Genomic DNA, 19,099 nt, shown 5'->3' on the forward strand with positions numbered 1-19,099 from the left:
CGTCCCGCAACTCCTCAACGCCCGGAAGTGCCGCTTACTACTAGCACTCCGACGCTTACTTTGACGATGACGATGGTTCCACATGACAGACTTGGTATGATTCCACAAACGGCTTTAGCTGAAATACCATTGCCTTCTGCTACACCTTCTACTGTTCCTCCAACACCGTCCTTGAGGCTCCCTCCACTTAGTGATGTCTCATTTTTGAGAATTACAAGGCCTCAGGGACCAATCCAACCAGTTCATCCATCCTTGTATAATATGCCACAGAATCGTCAGACATACATGCTTTTGAACCTCCTTCACTTGTATGAAAATAAAATGTCTACTGACCGCCTAAATCAGGAACGCCTAATGAAGAATCAAAGAAGGCTGATGAGTTATGTTTCATTCTGTCAAAAGGAGACAAAGGAGCTTCGTGCGATTGTTGAGTCGCAAGGGGTGAAGCTCAAAGAACAAGAGGATCTTATCTTGCAGTTAACTTGCAAAGATGATGCTTTAAAGAAGCTCAAGAACGATGAAGAAGATCCTGATGAGTCTGGTGCAGGAGGTGTGCCTAAACAAACGCATGGCTCATCCTCTGGTGCAGGTACCAGTGGTGGTGGTGACTCGGATAAACAAATCATTGATTATCAAGATTATACAGTTGCCAAACCTATCGAGATGATAGAAGCTGATACAGTCATATTTGGGGATGGAACGGGGGTGGTAAGGAGTGTCGTGAACAGGAATGATATTGAGGTTGGACAGTTTGTGCAACGGTCTCTAACACGAGGGCAAATTTCATTACTGCTTGGTTTGAATGATGAACAATTGACCGTGTTAGAGGCGGAACCGGATGTTGAGGTAGAGAATGAGGAAGAGACCTTGAATGATCCATCTATTCATATGAATACGGATTTTATTTATGAAGATGAGGAAGTTGAGGTTGAAGACGTCACTGTTGAGGAGTATCCTGACTTGTTTCAACACACAAATGTTGATCAAGGTGCTCCAGTATTCGATGAGAAAACGTTTAAAGCTGCTGAGGATGATTTGGAAAAGACGTCCAAGGGTAAGAAGGTGGTTGACACGAGATTGAACTCAATTGAGAACCCAACCGATGCTGATATTGCAAAGTGGTTCAGCTATAAGAAGGTAAGTAAAAATATCAAGACTTGTCGATATGTTGATCAGGAGCAGAAGGAAGAAGCTGCCGCTCGAGCCAAAGCTAATCAAGTAACATCATTCAAGACCGTGTCAAAGGTTCAAGGTGACATCGTTTCTTGGTTATTTGATTCTGATCTTAAAGTATGTATCGTGAAATGGGAAAAGGGGATCCAGTACTATGAGAAGATAATGGTCGTTCTTACTTTACCGCGTTGGTATGTTCGTACCCTAGCGTGTCATCCATTTATCAATCGAAGTGGTGACCGGTTAGCAGATTGGTTTCATCAACAACTGTTATTCGAAGTCAATTCTGGATTAAAGTTTCTCAAGCCTGTAGTTCCAACCCGCAAAGGTATTGATGAGATTGATCCAAGAACGGGTTGGAGAAAGTTGGTTCTCAAGGTCAAGCCGCCAAAGACCTTGAAGCAGGTGCCGATAAAGATTATGAATCAACACATGCACCTGTCTTTTAACCGCTGGTATTACAATTACCGAACCGGTGAGGCCATCATTGCCTTGGGAAAAGGTCTGAAGACTGAGCTGATTAAGATTATCGATCCAATGTCGCTCGTTAATTTAACCGAGACCGATAATGACGTGCTGCACAAGAACAAGATTCTGATTGAGCGCAATGAAGACAATGATCTGGCTATGCAATTCCAACGTGTTATGCGTGTATGTTATGAGAATGGGATTCATAGCTGCAGAGATTGGCAGTCCAAGCGTTTCAAGTGAAAGTCAAAGACAATGAACTCAAGACGAGAGGTTGTCTGTTAGTACACGATTTTGCGTCTCGAGTATTTGTATTTAACGTTAATGTATTTGTCGTTTATATATCTAATAAGTTATAAAGATATAAAGTTAGTTCGCTAAAGTATAGCCTAGTTCGCTAAGGATGTTTAGCGAACTAAATCTAAGTTATTATCCCTACTGATTCGTTAAGGATGTTTAACGAATCAGGTGGTGATTCGTTAAGGTTAATTTCATATAATGTATGTAACGAAGTGAACTCTTGTTCGTTAGGGGATGGTAACGAATTAGGTCCATCTTCTATTTATAGTGAACACTGTTCATAGTTTAATATAAGTTTTTAGTGTTAGTTATCGAAACTCTGTCCACATACTCTCTCAAGCTTCATCTTCATACTAATATTATTAATACATATACATAAAACTAATATATAGATATATATACATCATATAACATATGAATCATACGTAATCATGAGCTAGATCCGTACAAGGTTAATCGTATATCAGATCTGAGATATGTGTACTGTGTTAGGATTAATCCTAGGTTCAAACATGTAATGTTAACGAATGGAGCCAATTCATTACGGGATGTGTAACGAATTGGGTTCCATCGTCTACATAAGGCTATTTAGGCTTGAGTAATTTAAGTATTGATTAATCTATTACACCAAACTTCTGTCAATTCTCTCTCTTGTTCAATACTTCTTTATGATTAATACTATTACTATTATAAATTACTGTCATATATATAACTAAGAACATATCAATTAACTAGATCCGAAGTCTAATCAATTGAATACGGTTATGGATTGATTAGATATGAGTTATGGTTTTTACAATGAGGCGGTCTACTTTGTTAGTAATCCAAACCAAAATCAAAATTCTTTCAATTCTTATAATTATGGGTGGAGAGGCAATCAAAATTCCAACTGGAGGAACGCAAACCATTTCGTCTTCCAGCAGCGTCAAAGTCTATTCCAGGATTCCGGTGAGGGAGCGAGTAGCGGGGAGAAGAAGCCCACTTTAGAGGAGATGATGGCACAGTAGACACATATGTTGTCACAGCTCATGACTCGAGAGGATTCCCGTCACAAAGAGACTCAATAAAAATTTCGGAAGCACGAGTCATTCATGAGAAATCAGGGAGGGACAATTCAAAATCTCGTGCGGCATATGGGGGACATAGCGAGTCAGTTAAATAAGGGACCACCAGATACACTTCCGAGTAATACCGAGCAGAACCCAAAGGGATTCGCGAAGGTTGTGACGATGAGGAGCGGTGCAGGGGCACACAACGAGCACGTGATTCAGGAGGAGACTGAAGGAGGAGTCGTTGAGGAGCCTGCGGTCGATGGAGAAGAGTAGGTGGACGAGGAGGTTCAGTTGGAGTCTCCACCGGGCAAGTTGCATCCGTGGCGCAATCTAGGAAGTACAGCACATGCCGAAAACCAGCATTTACCCAGCACACCAGCGAGAGTCTATAAACCTATAGTTACATACCCTAGGAGACTCCGCAGGGATAGAGACGAGGAACAAAACTCCAAATTCCTTGATCTTTTGAAGCAGCTTCACCTGAACATTCCATTCCTTGAGGCACTCACTCAAATGTAGAAATACGCAAAGTTCCTTAAGGATATTCTTTCGAATAAGGAGAAGTTTGCAGAGGTATCTTCCATCCCATTGAGTGCTAGTTTCTCAACAATCTTGCAGAGAAACTTACCAGAGAAGATGTCCGCTTCTGGTAGTCTCACAACTCCCTGCATCTTGAGTGATGATACAGTAGTTTATACATTGGCGAATCTTGGTGCTAGTACTAATCTCATGTCGTATTTTGTGTATCGCAAGTTGGGCTTAGGCGAGTCGCGGCCTACCCGGAAGAGTATCCAACTTGTTGATCGTTCGGTAAAATACCCCCCGACGGATGGTCGAGAGCATGCTCGTTTGTGTCGGCAAGTTCATCTTCCCGGTGGTCTTTGTCATCTTGGACATGAACGATGATGATAGTGTCCCGCTTATCTTAGGCCGCCATTCTTTGCCACTGCACAGGCGTTAATCGACGTCTGTGATGGTAAGTTGATTATGAGAGTTGGGGTGAGAACGTCACCTTTGACATTCAACAGTCACTGAAGCACCCCAAGTATGCTGATGACTCCTTATACTTCATCGATACAATTATGGAACATGTTGGGGAGGTTTTCAGTGGGATCTGTGGAGGATTTGCCTCCGACACCCAAATTCTTGATAGGTAAATTTTGGAGATTCAGATGGTTGCCATGACTGATCAGTCCTTGGATGACGACACCGAGTCACATGGACCTGAGTCTGGTGTGTCTGCTGGTATCGTACGAGACGATCCGATGGACTGACCTTCTGTCGAGAGTCCTCCCTCTTCCTTAGAGCTTAAGGATTTGACTGCCCATCAAGATTAGCGTTTTTAGATGAAGAGAGGGAACTGCCAGTTATTATTGCTTCTACTTTGACAGAGGTCGAGAAGAGGAAGTTGTTGATAGTGCTACGAGAGCACAAAGAGGAGATCGCATGGAAGATTATCGACATTAAGGGTATCAACCCTTCATTTTGCTCTCATAAAATCCTCATGGAGAATAATTTAATAACAATCGTTCAGCCGCAAAGGCAGCTTAATCCGAAAATGCAGGAGGTTGTTAAGAAGGTAATCATTAAACTCCTTGATGCAGGGATCATTTTCCCCATTTCTGATAGTGTTTGGGTGAGTCCAATCCAAGTGGTTCCTAAAAAGGATGGCATGACTGTCATCACCAATGAGAGGAACGAGCTCATTCCCACTAGGGCTATGACCGGATGGAGAGATCGCATTCACTACCGCAGACTGAATGATGTCACCAGGAAAGACCACTTTCCTTTACCCTTCATTGATCAGATGATGGAGCGCTTGGCAGGTCAGCAGTACTACTACTTCTTAGATGGTTTCTCCGGGTATTTACAGGTTCCGATACCTCCCGATAACCAGGAGAAAACCACTTTCTGCCCTTACGGAACGTTTACCTATAGACGTAAGTCGTTCGGATTGTGTAACGCTCTAGCCACATTTCAGATATGCATGGTGGCTATTTTCCACGACATGATCGAGGACTCCATGGAGGTGTTCATGGGCGATTTTTCTCTATTTGGGAGTTCCTTTGATCATTGCATTTCTAATCTTGAGAGGATGATGGCTCGTTGCGTTGACACCAACCTAGTCCTTAACTGGGAAAAGTGTCATTTCATGGTACTCGAGGGCATTGTTTTGAGGCATCGTATTTCGAGTGTGGGGATAGAGGTTGACCGAGCGAAGGTCGAGACCAATTCTAATCTTCCCCCGCCTAGTTCTGTGAAATCCATCCGGAGTTTTCTAGGTCATGTCGGGTTCTACCACCGCTTCATCAAAGATTTTTCTAAGATCGCGAGACCCATGACCAAACTTTTGAAGAAGGATGCTCCATTCATTTTTTTCAAAGAAGTGCATCAAGGTGTTTGATCTTTTGAAAGACAAACTTGTTAACGCCCCGATCGTGATTGCTCCCGATTGGTCATTACCATTCGAGTTGATGTGTGGCGCGAGGGACTTCGCAGTCTGAGCAATTCTTGGACAGCGAAAGGATAAGCACTTTCATCCAATTTACTACGTTAGTCGGACCTTAAATTGTGCACACGAGAGTTATACCATCACCGAAAAAGAGCTTTTAGTTATGGTGTTTGCATTCGATAAATTTAGGTCCTATCTAGTTCTGTCCAATACGATTATGTACAAGGACCGTGCTGCTATTCGATATCTCTTTAGCAAGCAGGATGCTAAGCCTCGTCTTATCCGATGGATCTTGTTGCTTCAAGAGTTTGATATTGAGATCCGTGATAAAAAGGGGCCGAGAATGTGGTGGCCGATTATCTTTTGTTTCTACAGGGAGCAAAGTTAGGAGATTCGAGAATCATGATCGATGATCATTTTAACAAAAGATGCAAAAAGCGTATAAAGTAGTAAAAGAGGCCAAAGATTCACATACTAGACGGGGCTGAGAGTTTACGCGTTGCTAAGGGGATAGTGTTGAGTCAAACAATTGACCTAAGAGGGAGAATTGTTGAGTAAAAGATTTGTTCTAAAAGACATATGAAAGATTGGAATCTTCTCAACCTCCTCAGAATTTGCTAAGTATAGATCCGAACACACCTTAGACCTCCGAGCAAGCTTTTTACGTAGCCGGGTACGATATTTTGTCAATCGGGCAAGGTTATCTTCAAGAAGTCTTCTTTAGTTGATATCCGAGCAGGGTTTGCTAATTAGTACATTGCCAGGAAAGGTTCACTAATTTATGTAAATCCGGGAAAGGTACACTTTATCAAGCAAGTATGTTCTTCAGAGCCAAGTATAGTTCACTTCCGAGTAAGCTTTTGGCTAACCAAGCTCAAGAAGCCAAGTGATTGGAAGACCGGGCAAGGTATTCATTAATAATATGGTCCAAGCAAGCTTGATGATTTAATGGAATATCTTTAAGTAATATCGGGCAAAGTTCAACTCAAGCAAGGAACAGTGCTACCGAGTATATTTTGCTAATAAGTTATTTTCTAGAAATGAGTTGAATGGACCATCGAAGAACAAGGTTGCTCGTAAGGGTTTGTCGGGCAAAGTCTGGCAAAGTAAAGACGACTGAAGTCTACCCGGTGAGTATTTTACTTGGTAAAATACTCTTCAAGTAAAGTCTACCCGGAAACTGATCCCGAGCACACTTCTTTGTTACCAAGTCCTGAAGGATGGCAGAGTACACAGCCTACTCGGAGAATGAAGATTGTTGCAAAGCCTACCCGGAAGACTTGTTTTACACTTAGAATAATTCTGAATATGTAATTTGAATATGTTTTAGCATTTAGGGTTTCTAGAAGGAATGACAGCTTTAAAGGAGGTGTCAGGCCTATAAAAGGAATACATTAGGGCACGCCTCCAAAGGCAGACAGACACATTAATTCAGAGAGAATATTTTTGTGTGTGACGGCTGTCATAATATTTGTACGGATATAACTTTCCTATCAAGAAACCCTAAATCGATTATCCTTTTGTATGATGAACATTGTATAAATGGAAATCTTTTGAGTGAATCTTGTGTGTGTTAGTTACCTTTGATTATTATTAGCAACAACCCTGTTTGTTATTGATTCCGCCTTTAACAAACAGTAATCTTTCTAATTATAGCAACCCGTCATTAACTCTCTTGTCGACACATCTATTTGTGTGAGTTATGGCATGATTTGTGTAAGATCCAGCTGAAATCGGGGACCTGACAAGTTGTATCAGAGCTTGTTGCTGCTATTTTGGAAAGATTGTTGCTGATTGAAGATTTGAAGAAGGATGACGTAAGCAGACCACTGTTCCATTGAAAAGTGACGTCAGCAGCTCTGTTTTTCATTTTTCTTCCAGATCTACAATCATTTGGTGTTTTCTCTTCCTTATTCTATTTAAATTTTTAATTTTTACATATAAATCTTTTTCTAATCGCATCAGACAACTCAGATCTGAACAACCGGTTTTCAGATCTGATTATTTTTTAACTCTGTTTTTACAAAGAAACTACTTTTGATTTCTCAAAATGTCTGGTTACGAGGAACAATAATTGTCTACTAACAAGATTTCTAGACTGTATGGACAGGAGAATTTCACAAAATAGAAGGTCTTGTTTGAAGCAGCCGTTTGCTATAATGATGTTGATATGTGGAACTCCATTAAGAATGGTCCACAAGGCACTGAAGCGGAAGGTGCAAACACAGCTGCAACTGCTGCTGTAAGAGAAAGAATAAAAAAAGTAGATGACAAGGCTTTAGCTATGTTAAAGCTAGGTCTGTCTTGGGAAATACTTACCAAGGTTGCACATCATCCCAATGCCAAGGCAATGTATGATGCAATACTTGAAATGTTTGAGGGAAATGTTGAGCTCAAAAACATCAAGAAGCAGAGATTGAAGCAGCAGCTAGAAAGATTCAAGTATAAAGAAGGAGAAAGGTTGAAGTCTATTCTGGAGAGGTTCTTAGCAATAGTGAACGATATCAGAACCACAGACTATGTCATGACTGACTTTGACCTTAATACCAAGCTGCTCAACTCTATGCCAAAGGAATGGTACACTGCCTGCAAATTCATCCTTCAGAAGCACAACTTCAATGACTTGAAATTGGATGATGTAGTGTGCTTTCTTCAAGCTGCAGAGATAGAAATGATAGAGAATGAGATGATTAAGAAGGAAAGACCCTGCTTCAATGTTTCAAATGCATTGATTGCACCTATGGGTAATTTGACTACCAAGAATCAACAACAGATCCCTATCATTGAAGAACTTGTTGAACATAATTCTGATACTCCAAAATCATTTGTTGGTGGTAGCACAAGTAAACATGGAAACTAGCAAAGATTCAATGTGCAGCTGATTGATGACACTGATTCTACCTCTATGGCAAGTGGGAATGTACCTCACACTAGTGGTGGAAATGGTCAAGGAAGTGAAACACGGGCCTTGCTTTCAATGTTTACTGAGTCATATAATGCATTTGTTGCAAAGAATTTAATTCACACAAGTGTGGTACAAGATGATCTTGAGCAGATAGATGCTGATGACTTGGAGGATATGGATTTGAAGTGGCAAGCAGCTATGTTGGCTCTTAGAAGCAAAATGTTATATAACAGGACTGGTTAGGTCACTCCTATCAGGGCCAAATGAAAGAATTGGTTTTGACAAGTCAAAAGCCATTTGCTATATAATTATCAACAACCTGGTCATTTTGCAAGAGAATGTAACATGCTAAGAAACTTCCAACTGAAACAATTTCAAAACCAACCAAGAAATCAGCTGCCTCAGTATCAGCAGAGACCCAACACCAACAACTTCAACAACAACTTAACAACAATCCCAACAACAACTATAATCCTAACTTCAACAACTTCCAACCTCAAATGAACAATCATGATCAAGAAGTGCCTCAGAACCAAGGTTTTCAGAGAAATAACAACCAAAACCTTCAAAATGTTCCAAACAACACTGTTCGAGCCAACAAGAACCAGATTAGAAATCAAGGAAATGTTGCTGTAACAACAAAGCATGGAGGTAACTTTGATTGGAGCAATCATGAAGAAGACATTGACGATGATATCAAGAAAGAAAATGTGGCATTCATGGCCAAAATTGAGAAAGAAACTGGATCATCATCTCAGGTACATTCTGCTCCTACTATTGATTTAACTAGAAGTTATCAATGATTTGAAAATGAAAGTAGGCAAGCTGGAAAGTGAGTGTTTTAAGAAACAACGTATCGTAAATGCATATGAGGCAAGTGAACTGGTGAGTGAAAAAAGAATGAAAAGTTTGGAAGAAGACTGTGTAAACAGTTACAGAGCTCAGAAAAGGTTCACAACTGAAATAGATGGGTTGAAGAAAATGATTATAGAAGAGAAGGTGCAGAAAACTAAGTTGCAAGTTGATAATGAATTCTTGAGGAACTTAGTCTCCACTAGAAACATCTGTGAAGTTCTAAACCAAATTAAGGAAGAAGACAAGTACAAAGCAGTACCACCACCTTTCAACAACAACTTTATGAAAAGTAGTACAACAAAAATAGGGTAAAAGAAAATGTGGACGTTGAAAACTTTATCCCTGTTTATCCTATTTTCTCAAATCATGAAGTCCTTGATATTGGAGAAGTGGAAACAATGGAAGAATATGAAAAGAGGCAATCAAGACATAGAGAGAGTCAAGATAAAGAACCACTGAATTTGCAAAAAATTGTGTTTGTAAAGAGCAAGACTGAAAGACAAGACATCAAGATTGAGGAGTTTGTCCCTTTCTCAATCAACTTTGATAGTCTAAAGAATCAGAAGACCATTGCAGTCAAAGAACCCAGACCAAGTGAAAGATTCAAGAAAGAAAAGGAACATTAAAAATACAAAGGAAAGGTTTGGTGCATGAAGTGTGATGAGTATGGTCATCATACAAACTCTTGTAATGAAAGACTCAAATTCAAGCCTTTTCATGTCCCAGATGAAACAAAGTATGGACAAGACTTTGTTGTGTACAAGCAAAAGTATGATGAATACCTGGGAAAGGGAAAAGTTTGTGAAAAGGAAGTTAAGAAAAAAGAAAGCCAAAAGCCTTCAATGAAAGCCAAGAAACATGTGGCTCAGCATGCTCAAAGGGGTAAATCTCCTGTGAAGCATGAGAGAAATTTCAAAAAAGAACTCTCCCCCTTTGAGAAAGATCCCTAAAAGGGATAAACAATCTGTCAAATCTGTTAGTTCTCAATGATCATCAAGCAGTGAGAAGACAAGAAGAAGAGATGCATTTCCTAGGAAGAAACCAACATAACTCAATGGTGATGAAAAGTTTCTGATGAAAAATGGATTTGAACCTGAAGGATTCCTTTGGAAACCTAAGGCTAAAATTAATGTTGAAACACTTGCTGATGTAAGAGACTACTCTGAAAAGAAGGATTATGTGATAAAGGAGTATGCCACTGACTCAGCAGAATGCCAGAATTCAACCTCATTTGTTAAAACCCCAAGAGAGTGTGGATATGAGACAGATAATTAAGACAATATAGAAGTCACTCATGAAGATCCTGAACCAACAACACTCACTTCCCAAGCTGCCTCTGAAACTGAATCTGATGAGCTGCAAGTTGATATAGCTTGCACTTCATCAATTAACTAATCAAACTGACCACTCCTCTGAATGACATATGGTATATGGATAGTGGTGGTTCTAGGAACATGACTTGTGACAAGAGATCTCTTGTCAATTATGAAGAAAAGTTTGAAGGTCCTATAGCATTTGGAAGTGATGAAAATGGTGGAAAGATTGTAGGGAAAGGAATCTTAACAAATGGAAAAGTTTCATTTAATAATGTATTTCATGTTGAAGGTCTTCAGTATAATCTACTGAGTATATCACAAATGTGTGATAAGGGATACAAAGTCAGTTTTGATGATTCACACTGTTTCTTTCTAAAACCTGAATTTGTAATTCCACCTGAAATGATTATGATGATGGCACCAAGAAATGGCAACTTATATGAATTGAATATGAAAGAAGCTGTTTCAAGAGGGGGTGCATGTTTTGTTTTCAAAGCCACTGAAAATGAGTCAAAATTTTGGCATAGGAAACTGTGTCATGTGAACTTGAAGAACATGAACAGACTTGTGAAAGGTGAGCATGTGATTGGCTTACCTATAAGAGAATTCAAATTGGAAGATCACTGTAGTTCATGTCAGAAAGGAAAGCAACACAAATCTACTCATAAGCCAACTCATCAACTCAATTGATCAAGTACTTCAATTACTTCACATGGACCTCTTTGGTCCTGTGAGTGTGCCAAGTATAGGAAAGAAAAGATATTGTCTTGTGATCATTGATGACTATTCAAGATATACTTCGGTTTGTTTCCTAAGTATCAATCAAAAAAATTTATTAGTAAAGTTTAGAAGATTATAGATCTAAAATGAACTTTTTTGATCGATAAAGAATAAAAAATGACTGCGATATTTTTTATGAAACCGCGTATCCTTTAACAAATTTATTAATAGTCTCGTTCAAATTTTCAAATCGAAGGTGTATTGTTTTCTCAAGTTTGACTAAAAAAAGACTCAATTTTTTAGTTAAAAGTTTGTAATCCTTTCTTATAATCCTTTGAGGGATTTTATTCTATGTAAATAAAGTATAGAATAAGGTTAAATAAAGTATAGAATGAGTAAAATAAGGGTCTTTTAGGCTCTTTATTGATTTTATTAAGTTTGATTTGGTAGATTATAAAGAGATAACTTTGAGAGATAAACAACGAGAACTAAAAGTTCCAAACCAAAATGTTTGGTTTTACTAATAGCGTATGGAATCAAAATTTTGTTATTTTGAGTTATTTTTATACAAATTTCACCGATCTTTGACATATCGAAATCTAAATTTCTTTTTTATGAAGAGAATCTTATTTAGACAAAAAATATATATAGATAATGAATAAGAAAAAAAAATTCGTTTTGAACAATAGATGTCTTTCACATCCAACTATAACAACGAGTAACTTTTAAATGGCAGTTCCAAAAAAACGAACTTCGATATCAAAAAAGCGTATTCGTAAAAATATTTGGAAAAGGAAAGGATATGGGGCGTCGTTAAAAGCTTTGTCATTAGGGAAATCTCTTTCTACTCGTAATTCAAAAAGTTTTTTTGTACGACAAACAAATAAGTCCTAAATATAAGTCCTAAAATATCGGAATAATCAGAATGGATTTTAATAAAAATCAAAAAAAGTCTCAGTAATTTCTTAATATCAAAGTTAATCTAAAATGAACAATTGGCAGTCCCTATTCTAATCAATATGAAATAGACCCTTCATTTTAGAAAAGAATTCTTCTGTTTTTTGAAAAAAAAAAAAGAATCAAGAAAAAATACAAAGTTTTTTCTTGATTTTTAGTATATTTTCACTCAAATTTTGGTGGTGGGGAGTCTTCTTTCCCCATCGACCTTTACAATTACAATAATGAAAAATTTTTCTGTTTTTCTGTAAGTCCAGATATAAGATTTTTAGTTCAAATTAATGACGTGTTGAAACTAATTCATTCCATGTTAAAAATTTTTGAATAACTTTCTAACTTCTTAATTTATTTATTTCTTAATTTTTTTATTATATGTTAATTTATTTGCTATATGGATATGGAATGAGTTTTCTATATATCGATATCTCCAATTTTCAGCCCAATCAATAAAAGAACTTAATTTTTCCAATATTTTGTACAAAATATGTGTCAATTTGGAGTAATCTAAAATAGACATATTTTTGGAGTAATCTAAAATAGACATATTTTAAATTCATTGAAAATTTTATTTTTTGTTTCAAATTTATGAAATCAGATAAACCATAAAGAATGAAAAAATAAATAAATAGAAGTCAATAAAATGAAACTAATGAACCTTCAAATTGACTTTTGAACTCATTTTTTTTTATCAATTTGAATCTTTACTAATTGAATCTTTACTAAAAAATCTGATTTGACTAAAAATACTGATTCAGTTGAATTGACTTGTTCAATCTCGACGATTGAATATAAATAGGCTATTATGAGTTCGAGCAAGCCGCTATGGTGAAATCGGTAGACACGGTGCTCTTAGGAAGTAGTGCTAGAGCATATCGGTTCGAGTCCGAGTGGCGGCATGCCATCTTCTAAAGATATCCAATAGATCCTATAATAAAAAAAATCTCATTTCTTTTTATTAATTAATATAGGGGATCCCCCCCCCCCCCACCCGCTTTTTTCATTTTTATGATATTTTCAACTTTAGAGCACCTATTAACTCATATTTCATTTTCAATTGTTTCAATTGTAATTACACTTCATTTGATAACCTTATTGGGCAATGAAATAATAAAACCATATGATTCATCAGAAAAGGGATGATAGCTACTTTTTTATGCCTAACAGGATTATTAATCACCCGTTGGATTTATTCAGGCCATTTCCCCCTAAGTGATTTATATGAATCATTAATTTTTCTTTCGTGGAGTTTCTCCCTTATTCATATAGTGCCTTGTTTCAAAATAAAAAAAAATGATTTAACCACAATAACTGCCTCAAGTACTATTTTTACCCAAGGCTTTGCTACTTCGGGTCTTTTAAATGAAATACACAAACCCACAATATTAGTACCTGCTCTACAATCGGAATGGTTAATAATACACGTAAGTATGATGATATTGAGCTATGCGGCTCTTCTTTGTGGATCATTATTATCAGTAGCACTTCTAGTCATTACATTTAGAAATCTTTTTTATAGTTCTAAAAGTAATAATTTATTAAAATTAAATGCATCATTTTCATTTGGTGAAATCCAATAAAAGAATGAAAGAAACAATATTTTGAAAAAAACTTCTTTTTTTTCTGATAAGAATTATTACATGGCCCAATTTCTTAAACAATTGGATTATTGGAGTTATCGTGTGATTAGCCTAGGATTTGTCTTTTTAACCATAGGTATTCTTTCAGGAGCAGTATGGGCTAATGAAGCATGGGGATCATATTGGATTTGGGATCCAAAGGAAACTTGGGCTTTTATTACTTGGATCGTATTCGCAATTTATTTGCATACTCAAACAAATCAAAATTTGCAAGGAGCAAATTCCGCAATTGTGGCAACTCTAGGCTTTCTTATAATTTGGATATGCTATTTTGGGGTCAATCTATTAGGAATCGGGTTACATAGTTATGGTTCATTTACGTTAACCTCTAGGTAAATTAAAGAAAAGTTATTTTGAATACAAACAGAATGCAATACGGTGTATATAAAAAATCTTGTCTCAACCGGTGAGAACCATGTGAATCAAGTAGTATAGTGATTCACGCGGTTCACACAAAGACCAAGTATATTGGTTCAAATTTGAAATTCATATTTTGTTTTTACTTTATTTAAAATAAGAAATTAAAATAAGAGAATAAAAATATGTCTTTTTTTTCATTAGCCAACCCAACTCGTAAAAAGGAGTTTTTTTATTTAATAAAACTATCTAGCAAAATAATTAGATAGAATACCTTCAACCTTGTCAACTGATAGTGAAAGAACAAAATCGGGGTACATACCAATGCCTATTACAGGTAGAAAAATGGAGATGGAAACAAATAACTCACGCGGTCCAGAATCAAAAACATAAGAGTTTGGAGTAGTAAATAACTTGTATCCATAGAACATTTGACGTGATATAGATAATAAATAAATAGGAGTTAATATCATTCCAATTGCCATTACAAAAGTGATGGCAATTTTGGGCATTAAAAGATATTTTTGGCTGGTAATTATTCCTAAAAGACTATCACTTCTGCAACAAAACCACTCATACCCGGTAATGCAAGGGAAGCCATGGAAAAGCTACTAAACATCGTAAATATTTTTGGCATGGGGATAGCTACTCCGCCCATTTCGTCGAGATAAGCAAGACGTATTCTATCATAGCTCGTTCCTGCCAAGAAAAAAAGTGCAGCACCAATAAATCCATGAGAGATTATTTGTAAAATAGCTCCATTTAGTCCCGTATCGGTTATCGAATAAATTCCTATAAGTATGAAACCCATATGAGATACGGAGGAATAGGCTATTCTTTTTTTTAAATTACGTTGGCCAGGAGATGTTGAAGATGCATAGATTATTTGTACTGTGCCTACTATCATCAACCAAGGAGAAAATATAGAATGAGCGTGTGGTAATAATTCCATATTAATCCGAATCAATCCATACGCTCCCATTTTTAATAAAATTCCGGCTAGAAGCATACAAGTACTGTAATGCGCCTCTCCGTGGGTATCTGTTAACCATGTATGTAGGGGTAGAATCGGCAATTTGACAGCAAAATCAATAAAAAAATCCAATATAGAATATTATTTCCAAAGCCACAGAATACGACTGATTAACTGATGTTTCAAAATTTAATTTTGGTTCATTAGAACCATATAAACCAATACCCAAAACTCCCATTAAGAGAAAAATAGAACCCCCCGCCGTGTACAAAATAAATTTGTGGCTGAGTAGAGACATTTCTTTCCTCCCCACATGGATAGAAGTAGATAAACTGGAATTAATTCAAATTCCCACATGATGAAAAAAAGTAAAAGGTCCCGAGAAGAAAATGATCCTATTTGACCACTGTACATTGCTAACATCAAGAAATGGAATAATCGAGAATCCCGAGTAACAGGCCAGGCCGCTAAAGTAGCTAAAGTAGTGATAAATCCTGTTAATAAAACGGGTCCTATAGACAGCCCATCTATTCCTAATTTCCAACGGAAATCAAAAAAATTGATCCATTTATAGTCCTCTACTAGTTGGATTAATGGATCGTCCAATTGGAAATGATAACAGAATGCATAGGTTGTTAGAAGAAGTTCTATCATACATATACATATAGTATACCACTTAATTACCCTATTTCCTTTATGGGGAAGAAAGAAAATTAAGGAACCTGCAAATATTGGTAAAACTACAATTATTGTTAACCAAGGAAATTTGTTCGTGGTAAAAACAAGATACACTTGGACCAGAAAAACCTGTGCTAAAAAATAATCATTGAGAACAAATTGAATAAGAAAGTTAAAATAATGAGAAGTGACAATGACAGTTCAAGAATGGAGTTATGCAAGAATTTTGTACAGCAAAAGGAATCATTCAACAATTCTCAGCTCCTAGAACTCCTGAACAAAATGGTGTTGCAGAAAGAAGGAATAGAACTTTGATTGAAGCTGCAAGAACCATGTTAGCAGATGATAATTTTCCTGTTACATTTTGGGCTGAAGCAATAAATACTGCATGCTATGTTCAGAACAGGGTACTTGTCAACAAAAGGCATAACAAAACTCCATATCAAATATTCCACAACAGAAAGCCTTATATCAAGTTTTTCAAGCCCTTTGGATGCAAACGTTTTCTTCTGAACACAAGAGACTATTTGAACAAGTTTCAAACAAAATCACTAGATTGTTTCGTTGTTGGATATTCTACACACTCAAAAGCATACAGAGTATATGTGAAAGATCATTTGAGTGTTATAGAATCATCTGACATCATCTTTAATGAGAACCAATTCAATACAGTTGATGGTGCAGCATGGCTGTTTGACCATGAGAAGTTGATAAGGTCTTTCAAGATTTATCCTGAAGAGTTTGATGACTCTACACTCAAAAGCATACAGAGTATATGTGAAAGATCATTTGAGTGTTATAGAATCATCTGACATCATCTTTAATGAGAACCAATTCAATACAGTTGATGGTGCAGCATGGCTGTTTGACCATGAGAAGTTGATAAGGTCTTTCAAGATTTATCCTGAAGAGTTTGATGACTCTTACTACAAGACCAGTGAAATTGAAGAGAAAAAGAAGAAAACATTGGACTTGGAAGAATTATGGAAAAAGGTTGCTAGAAAAGAAAAAGAATATATCTTTGTAAATAAATCCTCAAGTGATGTGGTTGAACAAGATCAAGAGAATAATCAGGAAAACAATCACAGTCCTGAACATGATCATACTGAGATCAATCAAGACAATCAAGATGTTTAGAATGATCAAGTTCAGAATGAGGGAGACACAAGTAACATATTAATTGAAGAAGAAGCTGCATCTACTGCAAGATTTCAAGATCTGTTTCAAAGATTGAATCTAGAAAACAATGGTGCATCTACTTCAGGACAACATAATGATACACCAGAATTTCATGATGCAGAAACTGATTTGATCATTAAAGAACCAGATCTCAATTAAACAAACCTTGACACAAATTTGTCTACACATATGATTGTACAAACTCCTTATGTGGAAAAGAATCATCCTTCTGAAAACATCATTGGAGATTTGCATGAAAGAGTCACGACAAGTCATTCTGAAATTGCAAACATCTGTCTTTTTCTCATGTTTCCTAACCCAAATAGAGCCAAAGAACATTGCACAAGCACTAAAAGACAATAGTTGGGTGGAAGCGATGCAAGAGGAACTGGCACAGTTCAGAGACCTACATGTGTGGGATCTTGTTGATAGGCCAAGAGACAGATATGCAATAGGAACCAAATGGGTTTTTAGAAACAAAAGGGATGAGAGGTGTTTGGTAATTAAGAATAAAGCGAGACTTGTAGCACTGGGATGTCTTCAAGAAGAAGGAATAGACTTTGAGGAAGTCTTTACACCTGTTGCAAGACTTGAAGCTATCAGAATCTTTCTTACATATGCTGCCTCAAAGGACATTAAGGTGTTCCAGCTTGATGCTAAGTCTGCATTCCTAAATGGAAAGATTGATGAAGAGGCATATGTAGCTCAACCTCCAGGTTTTGAGGATCCAATGTATCCAAACAGGGTGTATAAGCTAAACAAAGCCCTTTATGGATTACATCAAGGGGTAATGAAGTCCAAATACAACATGAGCTCTCTGGGAGAAATGAACTTCTTTCTTGGATTACAAGTTCAACAGAAAGCTGAAGGGATCTTCATTCACCAAACTAAATATGTGCAGGACATCTTGAATAAGTTCAACTATCATGAGTACAAAACTGCTTCAACTCCAATGGACACCAAAGAAAAGATGATTGTAGATGAAAAGGGGGAGCCTGTGGATGAACATGAATATAGAGCCAAAATTGGAGCTCTGATGTATCTGACTGCAACAAGACCAGATATCATGTTTGTTGTATGTGTATGTGCAAGATTCCAATCTTTTTATCTGATTGCCTATACAGACAGTGATTATGATGGTTGTAACATGAGCAGAAAGTCTGTCACACCCTCAAAATCCGCTAACGAAGTTTTACCATCAGAGGGTGTGAACTAACAGGATCGGAATCATTAGTTATAATCAAACACCATGTTTAAAGTTTTCAACCCAACAGGACATTAAGTCTTAAATAAAAATGCGGAAGCGTAAATTGTAAACCAAAAAGTTTGCGCCACACAGGACGACTTAAAACCCAAGTTATTAAGATAAACATTAAAAGAAGTTTTCAAAGCGATGGTGTTTAGCGAATGCATGTTCCTATACCGCGCGCCCGCCTCGGCTACCTGAGAATAACATACTAAAAGTGTCAACACAGGGTTGGTGAGTTCACAGGTTTATATAAATAAAGTGTTTGCGTTTGCGTTTGCGTTTGCGTTTACGTTTTGCGTCTGCGTTTGCGATTTGCATTTGCGTTACCAGATAGTGTTAAGTCAATTATATATCAATAGCTAGCTAACCTATCAAGCATGTATTACTAAGTGTTCGACAACGAAGTTGACTTTTTTATCAATTGCCTTGCCACCATATCAACCACGACCATGGTAATGTGTTAGCCAAGATTACACCCACTCGACCTACAGTCGAGTTTAGAGTTGGGTGGGGTTTGTCAAACCCAGTAGTACTACTCAACAGTGACTCGCTATTATCCAAATATTAACCGGTTCGATGTTATGAAGGACTTTGGTTGGTTTGTTTGCCACTTAGCCTAAGTGATATATAAAAACTAAACAAAATCTACAGTGTTGGAGTATGTTATCTCCCCCAAATAAAAGCGTTTAAAAAGAGTAAAAAGGGGACGTGAAACTCACTGTTTACGAAGATAACCAAAAAGATCCGAGAAAAGATGTGCGACACAGAAAATCCTCATTAGTGTTCTAAAAACAAAAACGAGATTTTCTAAGTAGTTAAACTACGAGT

The sequence above is a fragment of the Bidens hawaiensis genome, unplaced genomic scaffold (genome assembly GCF_021521415.1).
Source record: "Bidens hawaiensis isolate Kalapana, Puna unplaced genomic scaffold, B.hawaiensis_p1.1 tig00026175_1, whole genome shotgun sequence".
Classification (NCBI taxonomy): Eukaryota; Viridiplantae; Streptophyta; class Magnoliopsida; order Asterales; family Asteraceae; genus Bidens; species Bidens hawaiensis.